Below are 11,460 nucleotides of genomic sequence, written 5' to 3' on the forward strand. Positions count from 1 at the left end.
GGCTATTGCTTTTTCTTCCTCTCTCCTTAAATACACTTTCAATGCTTCCTTCAATAATTCATTAATATCTTTTCCTTGCCAATCCTCAATCTTTTCCAATTTTCTTCGTATATCAGGCCAAGATTTAGTAACAAAATGGACTTTTAGTAGCATTTCACCTTCGCTAGTGTCCAGGTCTGTTCTAGAATACAATTGAAAGTTCCGCCTCAGGCGATTAAGCCAAGCGGTAGGAGTTTCATCTTTCTCCTGTATACCCTCAAATGCCAGTTTTGTATTAGTTCCTTTGGGAATTGATTCTCTGATTCCCCGAATTATCAAAGACCTGTACTCCATCATGGCCTTCCTCCCTTCCTCCTGGTTAGGATTCCAATTGGGATCCACTAGTGGCAATTTTTCTTCTCCTGATGGCACTTGGGGCCCTGGACGGTTATCTTTTTCCCAAACTCTTATGCTTGCCGCCCTAATCATTCGGGACTCTTCTGGGGAAAATAATATATTTAGAATGGAATTCATCTCCCCCCAAGTGTAGAAATTTGAACCTAAAAACTGATCCACTTGGTTAGCAATGCCCACAGGGTCTTCAACTAAATTCCCTAACTCCTTCTTGAATCCTCTCACCTCAGAAGCAGTTAGAGGAGCATTTACAAAACCAACACCTCCTGCTACTCCTCCCATAGGAACTTCTCTAAGGGGAAAAAGTTTCTCTGCTTTGGAGGTCTTGGATCGGGTACTACAGTATGGCCCATCTTCAGACACAAGATTGTTCACTTGAGGGGTAATAGCATTAACTTGGACCTGCTGTAAGTCAACGGCTATACCTGGTGATAAGGGGTTATTAGATAAGGAGGTATTTATGTCACAGTTAGGAGGAGGTGGAGGGACTGCCGTAGGAGGGGGAGAAGAGCTTGGGTGCAGGTTAGGTGGAGCTGGAGAAGGGGTGGAGCATGCAGCAGGTGTAGTAGGTATTAGTGGTGGTGCAGAAGCAGCTGAAGGAGTCGAAGGGGGGGGTGAGGGAATGGCCCCCATGGCAGCCGGGAGAAGAACTGGATCTGCTATTTGAGGTGCTCGAAGGAGAGGGTTATAAGGTGGAGGGGCATCAGGAGGCAAGTAGTCTAGAGGGTCCCACCTTTTACCAATTTCCTTAATTCTAGCATCTCCTCTTTCATTCCCTTCTTTCTTGCTCTGCACTTTACAAATTTGCACTCCTTCTTTCTGTATAGCATTTAACCAACAAGCTATATACAATAGTTCCTCAGCATCAGTATTTTCTCTAGCTGTCAGATAATTACTCAGCTGTTGACACATCCACTTGTCTTTCGTCCCACACCATGGCCATCCTCCTTGCACTTCTAATTCTGGCCACACTTCTGAACAGTAATGAATCATCTTAACTTTATCTAATCCTTCTGTGCCTTCTATAAAGTCCCATTTCTCTAATAGTTCACCTAGGGGACTGTGGGGAGGTATATTCTTTAATCTTTGGCCACTCTTCTTACTACCGCACCCTCCCATATTCTTCTGCTTCTAAACAAATCACAAAGATGTCTTTTTTCTCTAAAGGAAATATATCTTATTTAAGAAGTCTCGGCCTCCTGCCAAAACTCCAATTTCACTGACCTTTTTCGTCAGGACTTTGTTAAGACCTTGGCTTTCTTGCCAAGACTCAACAAACAACCAAAATACAAAAAAACATCCTCGAGGTCTTGACCTCTGAGGTTCGCCTGACCTCCTTCGTCAGGACTTAGAGAGACCTTGGCCTTCCCTTGCCAAGGCTCAAACAGTCAAACCTCGAAACCCTGGCTTCTGAGGCGCCCTTTGTCTGGGCAAAACTGCCTGATACCCTAACTTCTTTCGTTAGGACCTGTATCAGGGCCTTTGGGGTGCGTGCCACTCACACAGCTATTTCCTCCGCACGCCCGGAGGGGTGCATGCCACTCACACAGCTATTTCCTCCGCACGCCCGGAGGGGGGGTCCTGTGGGGTGCGTGCCACTCACACAGCTATTTCCTCCGCACGCCCGGAGGGGGGTCCTCTTTACCCCTTTGGAGGCGCCTCAATCACCAGTTCCACTCGCTTCCCCCTGTTCCCGGCCGGCCCCCTCGCGGGGGTGCGGAACCGCGGTACTGAGGGGTCCTCACTCGCTTCGAGGGGCCGAGCTGCCGGCCCTCGTCTCACGCACACACACTCGCTCGCCTCCCTCTCCCGCCGCCGGATATTCTCACCTATCCGACGCTGCTCCGTGTCACTGTCCCAAGCCGATCTTCTCTGGTCCTGATAGCCAGCTGTCCTGCAGGTCCAGGGTGGGCGGCCGTCCCAGTCCTGGTGTCCTCTTCAGGCGTGGCTATCCCGGACGAGCCCCCAAGCTGAAATAAATGGGCAGGAGATCTTTCTCCTTTTTAATGCCTTTATTAAGAAGAATCAGCTCAGGTGGGAAGAAATCGACGGGTTGCGCCCTCGCCGCCGCTGCTCCCAGGCGTGGCACGAAGGAGGAGGACGATGCAGTTTTGTCCGCTGGTCTGCAGACAGAACTGGGGACTCTGTCCTCACGGGAGAGTCGTTGAGTCCTTAGTTTGTTGGTTTAGAAACCCGGGGGGTCTCTTTAATCAGTTTCTTTTCAAGTTAGAGTGAGAAATAAAAAGGTTTAAGCAGGTACGGGACAATGCTCCCATCCTTAGACGTCACTTTAAGTCACTTATGGCTCGTGATTTTAGGGGTTTTTCTTATAAAAACTGTAAAACTGTAACAATCCAGGGTGCACTGCGTTTCTCATTTGCATGTTGTCTCTGGTGTCACTGGAGGGTTGTCTCTTTACCCTGGAGGGTTTCTCTTGGTATCTTCTTGGTATGCAGCCAGCATCAGGGAAACAATCGGTTAATCACCCACCATCAACGAGTGATTAAGGGCTTTTCTTCGCAGGGAACCTAAAGAAGTCTGACTCGGTCTGGCTTGGTTTTTTTAACTCTGAAACTTAAAAAAAATACAACTTTCTATTCATAACACTAAGAATGGAGAAATGTCACTGAAGACCTTCCAAAGCTCTGATTCCATAGCTCATACATCCTCTTGCTGCCAAACTTGTTTCCAGAATGAAAACTGATCCCCTGCTCAACAGGGAAATGTGAGACCCCCTACATCCACCAGAAAGAAGAAAGGGAAGTGTCTTGTTCACAATCCTTCCTTCTCTGCTTACACTGAACCTCAGCCAGTGACACAGGGATGAATTTCTTAGAAACTGTAGGAAATGGCAAACACCTGGCTCAGCTTCCCTGTTTTAATCTTCTTTCATTTCCATTATGCCTAGCTGAAAACAGGCAGATCTTCCATCCTTGGTCATGACTCTGGATCTAAATCTCCTCTGGACACCAATTACTTTTGCCCACAGCCACTGAAATCAATGGGACTTCACACACTGGTGCAGAAATGTCAGCTGGAGAGTGATGATGTGATATCAGAGCTTTTGTCTGCAATCCATGCATGCCTAAGAGTGCTAAAGAAATAATAGTTAACAATGAGATTATTAATTGACATATCAAGGAATTTGTATTACTTTGTCATGAATATACTGGGTAAAGTGAATATATATACTTTGAGTAAAAAACCCTACAGGCTATCAGCAGTAGTTAATTTTAAAGACTTTTAATGCACATTAATGACAACATTGCTCTAAGATTAAGGTACTCTGGTTTTACTGGCAGGGAAGCAGAGGTTAAGCAAGTTTTTTAAGGCCACACAGCAAGTCCTTGGATTTATAACTCCCAAATTTGCCTTCTGCTCAGTCCAGCAGGTCATGCTGACTAACTGTGGAATGCATATTTCCAAAGAACTCTTAAGGGACAAGAGGAATCAGAAGGAACAAAAGGTACAGATAAAGTAAGCATTAATTCTAAAAAAAAAATAAAATAATTTTTCCATCCAAAAAACACAAGTCAACTTCTGTTTAAGTTGTCATACCTCACCAGTGCCTTAGCCAGGAACAGGAGCACTAGAAGAACATGAGGGAAATTGTCCTGACAGCATTTTCAACAAAACTGAATAGACACAACAGCTTTATGTAATGAGATTTCCAATACAAACAAAATCTCATACGTGTCTAAGATTTCAAATAAAGTTTATGGAGGTTTATCCCAATGTAGATAAAAAATTTAAGAGAAGCCAGAACTGTTCCCTTCCATGCAGATCTTGGCAGCCACGAGACTATAGGAAACAAGCAGTGATACTGTTATTTCAGCTTCTTGAAGACTATTTCTATGCTACTGCTCTATATTATATAAGTCTGCTCCTCAGAGTTGGACCAATCCATATGTACTGGAATGCATATAAAAACAAAACCTCTTTTAAACAAATTAAGAATTTAAACACTAATTTACTCATCTTAAAGATGAAACATTTTCAGAACACTACGACAATTAAATGGAACTGATCCTGCAATTTCAAAGACCTTTTGTCAGACATTAACCAAGACAAGTGTGAAAGGAAGTGCTGATTACGTGACAGTACTATAACCAGACCATCTGGAATCTGACTCTGGAGCAGGAATAAAGAATTCATTTCCATTCCATCAAGAGTCTCCATCCATAAAAAGTTAATTTCATTTTATAAGTAAACAAAAGGGAGTTGCTCAACCTGACACAGCTCCCTGAATAATCAGACAGGACTTAGAGGGGCCTTAATGCACAGAGTGGTTCAGGCTGCAAACTGCCTTCTCCCTGCACCATTTTCTGAGGGCACCTCATTTATGCTGACATGGGACAGATCCCAACCTGTTGCTAGCAGATTAAAATTAAGTACCTGCAACAATCTTTCTCATGAATTGAAAGAGAGGTAGGTACTGAGAGTCAAGTGACAAAGTATCAACAAAAAACCCTCAGAGATTAAAGAACTGAATGGCCCTGTTTGAACTTGGCTTTGGTTAAAGTCAAGCAGCTGGAAAAGCTCCTGATCCCATACTCACATGTAAAAAATAGATGGAGAAATCACATATTCTGATACTTAATTTAGAACCTGACATTCTAAACTTACTCTGTGGGTAGTTAAGTCAGAACCAGACACTACTCCTCCTATGCATTACCGTTTCAGAAACAGACTTCTGAGACCTTGTATACAGAAACATCTGGAATAAAATTACAAATAAAATTCACATTAAGAATCTTATTAGTTTTAGCCAAGAGGAAAAACTCCAATTCTGCTAATATTTCTTGTTACAAAACTAGGAATATTTTGCTCACGTTGAGAAATCTGGTAAAATTACACGTAGGTATCTGTAAGTGGAAGAATGAAAAGATTTCCCTCAAACTCTTCTTTTTGCCAGGAGCATGGGAGCATGTCTGTGTCTGCCCAGTTTTCCTCAGAAACATCTGCAGTTTCTAAGGAAGTTGCTAATCTCTCCCTGAATCTTTCTCCTTACTCTTTTTGATCCATTACTTTCAGCATTCTTCCTTCATGCACCAAAAAGTCACACTGAAACTCAGATTCTAATACTTACATACCTAAACCAGGGGAAGCTACTGAAATGAAATATTTTTATGAAAAAAATAAGATCTGTGCTGTGCACCAGTGGCTCTCACACATGGATTGTGGCCTCCAAGCTGGCCATGCAGAGAGGGCAGACTACACAGCACTGACTCCACTTCCTCTTCTCCCCACCCTGGCACATCCTTGTCTCATCTGTGAGGTGACAGGGCACAGCCAACAATGCCACGGTGTGCTCACAAAGCAGGGTGGATGTGCAGCTGGTTCTGCCAGCTCACTGGGGGGTGACTGGGAACCACAGTGGTCTCAGCTTTAACCCCTGCTTTGGCCTCTGCAGGCTGTGTCCCAGCCCACTTGCAGCAGAAGGGGAGCACCTGCAGTGCTCTGTGTCCACTCCAGAGGCTACTGCAGCATCCTCCATTTGTCTATCACAAAGCATAGCCAAAGCATTGGTGGTAAACCTGGGCCACCCCTGTATTTGTGCTGCTGCTGCACTCTGCAAATGTCCAGAGCCTACCACACCCTGAGCAGAGCAGTCTCCATCCAGTCCCACTGTCCCATCTCACAAGCAGTGCAAAGACTCCTGACACCCACTCTGACCTAAACCAAGTTCAGCTTGTTCATAGGTCACATTTTGGATGTTTTCTGTTGACAGCTGAAGTAATCCACACACTCAGTTTGATGTAATAAAAGTAACAAAAGAATTAACTACAGCATGGAAGAAGGGAAGTAAAACTGAAAACAAGGCTCACACAACAAGGTTAGCTTCTTGTATCTTTATTACAGGAAAGTCTAAATTAAAAAGATTATTACTACTGACAGCAGTGAACAAGTGAACTGGAGCCAACTGATAACCCTCTCTTCATATATAGTCTCTTCCATCCCATAAAGGGCTTTCACTCTAGACAAAGCTGGGCAAATAAAGATACCTTGGAAATGACAGTGGCTCAAGCAAGATAGGGGATAGTGTGCTGTAAGCAATAAAAATGAAAAATTGAGAGAATTTGAAGGGAAGAAGTGTTTTTTATGAGCAGAATCCTCAGTGTGTATGAAATGAAGTAAATCTCAAGCCTAGGTGAAGTGTAACAGAGGCATGGAGTGGAGGGCAGAAGATGAAATGACAAGGAGGGGCAGAGTTAGGAAGAATGCAGTGGGAGTGAGAGCAAATTTCTGTTCAGGCTGCCTGACACAGCTTCCCAGTTCAGGCCCTTGGGGTCAGATGCAAGCACTAGTGCCAGGGCAGGGCAAGGAAGCACATCAGGAATAAAGAAACAAGTGCCTGGCTGCTGGCAGGAGGTGAGGTCTGTGGCCTCGTATCCTTATGTTAGTTAAGATTTAAAAACTGACTTGCAGTTAAGATTACTTTCTTGGCTTAAAAATACATAAAGTATTCCTAATTGCTCTGCTGGAGAATAGCTTCCTTCTTGATGGAGACACGTGTTTTCAAAATATACCTTTGTATTTCAGAACATACATAATAGCCTAAAGATTCTGCAAACCTACTGTCCTTTGGATAGAATGGCTCAGAATGGACAATTTGAAATCCCCAGGCTCCTGGAAAGCCTGAAAATGCCACAAATAGACACCTTTCCAGCTTTATTGCCAAACCATCTTTTAATTCTCCCAAGCATTTCTTCCATTTCCAGAAGCCTTATGGAGGACCAAGTTAAGCCAAGGCCAATGGTTCCTCTAATTAGTGTTAAATTTCACTTGATAAATTGGACAAAATGACCAAGTTTTTAACTCAACAAACTGTACTACACTAGAAAATTAGTTTCTCACTTTGCAAAACAGAGAGCATGACTCTAAAAACCAAAGAGAATTGACATTTTTAAACTGACTTAAAATTCACTTACTATCAAAACAATGGGGGCTCAGTGGGGGAAGCACACCTCTGAGCAGTAGGTAATGTGATCTACCCTTCTACCACCAGGACCAAGAAAATATGCCACTAAGTTAGTGCAACAAATAAAAACAGAACTGATGGTGTATGAAATACCAATCTGATGACAAATGACAAACACCAGAATTCCTAAAATCAGACTTATTTCAAACTGATATCACTGGGGGCCTTGTTTGCTATCCCTAAATATCCTTTTGGCATAGGAGTGCACAGGGTAAGGACACCCACATGCTCATTATCTGTGCACATTTGCAGGCTGCAGTTCTAGTAAACTAAAAAAACCCAAAAAGTTCCTTGAACTTTGAAATAAAGAATAAAGCTTTGACTTCTATTATAATTAAAAACTTTGAGAATGGCCTTCAGTTCAAGTCTTGTGTTCACCACTGGTGTTCACTGACACAAGGGTTCAAACCAGTACCATAAATGGGAAAACCACCAGTTCTGTAAGGAACACAGCTGGCAGGATTGTGCAGTCCACATACAAGCTGTCATGACCTTCAGTAGGATACTTCATTATTCTTCATGTCATCTACAGAAACTGGTCTTGCCAGCTGAAACCTATTGATATCTACACACTTCATTTTTGTCTGAAAATATCTGTAGCCAAACAAACCATGCCAGATGTTCAGCTTGCAGTTAGACAACAATATGAGGATGAACATATGGCATTTCAATCTTACATCCTAGCAAAAATCCACTCTATTACCTAGTTTGCAGTATGCACACTTCATTAAGCCAGACAGCCTTTAAACATTACTAACTTCACACCCCTGCAAGGCTATGTCAGCTTTTCTTTTAGAAAAATTACCTGCAAGAGTATTTCTTTGAAAAACCCCTCATACTAAGGAATTTGGCTCATTAAGGAATTCATATTCTACAGATCAAAACAAATTTACTGTGATCTTCTTGCTTCGCGTTAAGAGAATGTTATCTGTTCTTTTTTATTTGGCAAAGGAAAATGAGATGTTATTGCACATACTTGATCCTTCATCTGGATTCCTGCCTTCTGATATTTAGATAAACATAACTTAATACACCAGAAATATTTAATGTTTTACAAAGAGCTTCTGTTCACATTTGGTAAAACTTCTTTTGCTAACCTATGTGCAGAGGGATCCTTGTGTAAGAGGAACAGTTCAGCTTCCACACGAGCAGCTGTTAATGTAGGCACACATTCAAACACGCAGTTGTCTGAAATAGCAGCGCTGCAGACGTTGAAAGTCAAGAAGGGGCAGCTCAGGTTGCAGGGCGGCATGGCCACCCCTGTGGGATGGTGTAATCACAAGCCAGTGAAATCCTTCTCCTGCTAGGAAGCTATTACTGGTCACTCCTCACACTGCTTACAAGGGTTGGGATTGGCCTTTAAGCAGTGATTCATGAAGGTATCACACTGCTCTGCCTGCCGTGCTGCTCTTGGCTCACTGCAGTCACTTCCCTCCTAGTTTCTGCAAGCCACACATTGCACACAACTAATTCTGTTCCAAAGGTCTCTCTCCCCATTTTTTTCCTTATCCAGAAGGTAGTTTAAAATCACAAATGGAAAGAAGGTATCACTTTAAGCCATGGTTATGACTTGTTCACACTTTGACTTCATAAGATATTCTAATTTGTTGCTTTTTAGTTATGGCAATTTCCAGTAGATTCCCCGTTCCCTCGGCATTTATGAAGAACAACAGTTTTGTCTCATCCCAGCCATTAGGAAATACTAGTTGCTCAATGCTTAGTTACAAGAATGAGTTACAAACTACAAATGCCTACAGCAGAGACACATTTTTCAGGGTTCTGCACACACAGCCTGCTCAGCTGCAGCACCAGAGCACTCATCCTGCTTTGCGTAAGAGCACAGACACACCGGATCACTGTCAGTCAGGGACTTCATCTCAGATTTCTCTGGCAGCATGACCCTGGGAACACTTCACTTCCCAGCAATAAATAGCAAAGAACTACCAATTAGTTGCATTTGTTCCCTAATACTGTACATTTTAAAAGCATTCTCTCCTCGAAGCATTTGTTAAGAGCAGTACAAAAATGCCAGGCAACACAAAATTCAGCTGAAGTACTTAATATTATTAAGATAACGGGCACATCATAATACTCTGCAAGTGCATGTCCAGAATTATCTCTGTTGTCACCAGAAATTAATTTAATAATATGAATACAGATTCAGGATTCATGTTCAACAGTATTTCACCACTTAGAGTTCACAGAGAACTGCAGGTTATGAAACTGTACAATGACGTTTGACTTCTTCTAGAAAGCTGCAACACCACAGATGAAAAGTGCAGGAACAACTGGCAACATTTTTTGTAACACTTTGGATCACTGAGGAAATTTTACAAAGTGCATGGCAAGTAACAAATCTACAACGATTAATGCTGAAATGTAAAAAAAGAACAATGAATGAAGGAAAAGCATTCTGACCTAATTCTCACATCATTGAAGACTTATTTTAACCACAAATTCCAATATGAATTTAATAAAGACCTGACTTCAGAAACAGGAACAACTCCAGAAACCAGTTACTTTGTGGGTCAGCTGAGGAAGTTATCAGTTCTGTTGAACGTCAGCTTGGGGTAACATTTAAATATATGCTAGACTTTTGAAAATCCTGAATATGACATCAGTCAATATTACCCTTTTTTGTGTTTTCAGGGAAGTCATCACTTGCAATTTGTACTTCTGAATAAATTACTTAATTTGCATTTCTTTACGTAATTATGACCAAATATATTTTGACTAGAAAAATAACTACCTAGCTAACTAGCCAGAGCTGATGATTTTTACTTATTTAATAAAAACAGCCTTAGATATTCAATGACTCACCATAAAATCAAACTCCCAATCAGCTGCAGACCCAGAAACTACTGAGATCTTATATTTCAATATTTCAAAGTGAAACCATGGTCTTTTTCCCCTGGATGTTTTAATGAAGAAAAGCCCCACAGTGCTAGATCACATCCAGCAATTTACTATCTGTTGTACTGTGGCAGCCAGAAACAGTATCTACTCGTGACAGCCAACAGAACATCCCCTTCTACAAAGCAAATTACCAATATGAGTGAAAACAGAGCCCTTGAAGACAAAGAGATCTGGTAGGTGAAGGAGTTACTGTGAGGTAAGATAGGTGTGACCTTGCCGTGGGATAAATGTGAGCACCAGGACAGCCCAGTGCACAGGAGCCAGTGTCTATCCTTTTTACACTCCAGTTTACCTTGCACTACCTCGTCCACCAAGTTGTTTCCTGTCACTGGAAAAAGAAATCTCTTCATAGCTGTTTGTTTTCCCTCTCAATTCCTTATTCCATTTGAGCTCATTAGTCTAACAACAGCTTGAGACAACAATCTGTTTTGGATTTGAAGAGTGACTAATCTTGAATTGTATTAACATCATTAAATTAATTTCTGGTGACAGCAGGGATAATTCTGTACCTGCACTTGCAGGATAGAATGATGTACCTGTTATCTTAATAATGTTTAAGCACTTCAGCTGAATTTTGTGTTGCCTGGCACAAAAGTGAGTATCTGAATCAAGGTACTGAGACACCACTGCAATAATAAATAAAAGAAATCTTATTTACCTACAGACAATCCAAGTCTTTATACTGAAATAGCAGAATCCTCCATGACAAGTAAGTTAAAGTTACAGAGGTAAATTCATTCTTTAGAAGCAGCCTTTGAAAAGGAAGACATTAGTGTTTGCAGATATATTGAAAGACACAGCAGACCTTTTACAGTAACAGAGGTATATACAGAACAAACTCTACTTCTATCAGACATTTATCATGTCCTTATTTAAAGGAGCAGCACTCATTACACAGTGAAGGTCAAACAGTACTTTGGATTTCCTTCTGGTTTAAAACATGAAATATCTTAATTTCAAACACATTTTTTCATACCTTTTCAATGTGTAGTTCCTGCATGTCTGCTAATGCTCGCAGTGAAATAGGAAAGGCTCCTTAAGGCTCAAGCTTTGTTTTCTTGGTTATGTTTTGTTCCTCCTCATAGGTAATCTTAAATTCTGAGAGGCCTCCAGACCACATGGTCAATACTTGAAATCTCAGGGAAGAGAGACAGCCAGACAGCATTTTA

The 11,460-nt window shown here is 41.8% G+C and overlaps 1 long non-coding RNA gene across 1 annotated transcript; it reads right to left on the reverse strand.

Moving 5' to 3' along the window:
* Nucleotides 1-3,257: 3,257 nt before the first annotated feature.
* Nucleotides 3,258-5,853, reverse strand: LOC135282972 (uncharacterized). The gene is made up of 3 exons (XR_010348943.1): nt 5,487-5,853; nt 5,020-5,110; nt 3,258-3,487 (listed from the first exon to the last, which is right to left on the reverse strand). It is a non-coding gene; the product is annotated as an uncharacterized LOC135282972 (long non-coding RNA).
* Between the last annotated feature and the right edge of the window lie 5,607 nt (nt 5,854-11,460).

The sequence above is a fragment of the Passer domesticus genome, chromosome 1, assembly GCF_036417665.1.
Source record: "Passer domesticus isolate bPasDom1 chromosome 1, bPasDom1.hap1, whole genome shotgun sequence".
Taxonomy (NCBI): Eukaryota; Metazoa; Chordata; class Aves; order Passeriformes; family Passeridae; genus Passer; species Passer domesticus.